Source organism: Galeopterus variegatus, unplaced genomic scaffold, assembly GCF_000696425.1.
Source record: "Galeopterus variegatus unplaced genomic scaffold, G_variegatus-3.0.2 Scaffold5012, whole genome shotgun sequence".
In the NCBI taxonomy this organism is placed as follows: domain Eukaryota; kingdom Metazoa; phylum Chordata; class Mammalia; order Dermoptera; family Cynocephalidae; genus Galeopterus; species Galeopterus variegatus.
Window position 1 is genome coordinate 129,913 of NW_007731123.1, and position 713 is coordinate 130,625.

The window sequence follows — 713 nt, forward strand, 5'->3', positions numbered from 1 at the left end:
TTTTTTTTTAAAGCCTTGAGTATAGTTAGCATATTTTAATATATATTTTAACATACCTTCTATTTATTCAATCATCTCTGTCATTTATAACTTTGTTCCATAGATTTATTTTTCTCCTGGTTATGGAGAAAAATGGGTCCTACTTCATTTATTGCATGCTTAATAGTTTTTATCAGATGCCAGTCATTGAATTTTGCATTGATTAGTGCTGAATTTTATTTTATTCCTTTAAATAGCATTGGAAAACAATCACCCAAGCACAGAGTGGGTGATCAATGAATAGTTGTTTAATGGCTGGGAGTGTCCTCTCTGTTATGAAGCACATGATTGAGTCCTGTAGAAACTGGGGTACTTTTATGACATGTAATTAATATATATTTGGCTAAGACTCATTTCACAAGAATTTCTTAGCATAAACAAAGTGGCTACAGATGTGAAAGGGAGGAGATTAAATGAGATGTGGGCCTTGACAGGGGAAGGCTGGCTGCCCAGGAACCAAAAAAAGCTTCCCAGGGAGGTACTTCGTTAGTGACTATAGCATATCAGACTGGCATATCCTGACATCCAGTCTTGTCACTGTCCCAGCAATGACTGCACTTACACATGCTGAGTCACGCAACTGAAATTTACAAGCAGCTGCAGAGCATATGCCAAAACACATATTTATAATTTATATCAAGAACTACACCTATCTAGAGAACTGTATCTTTTGC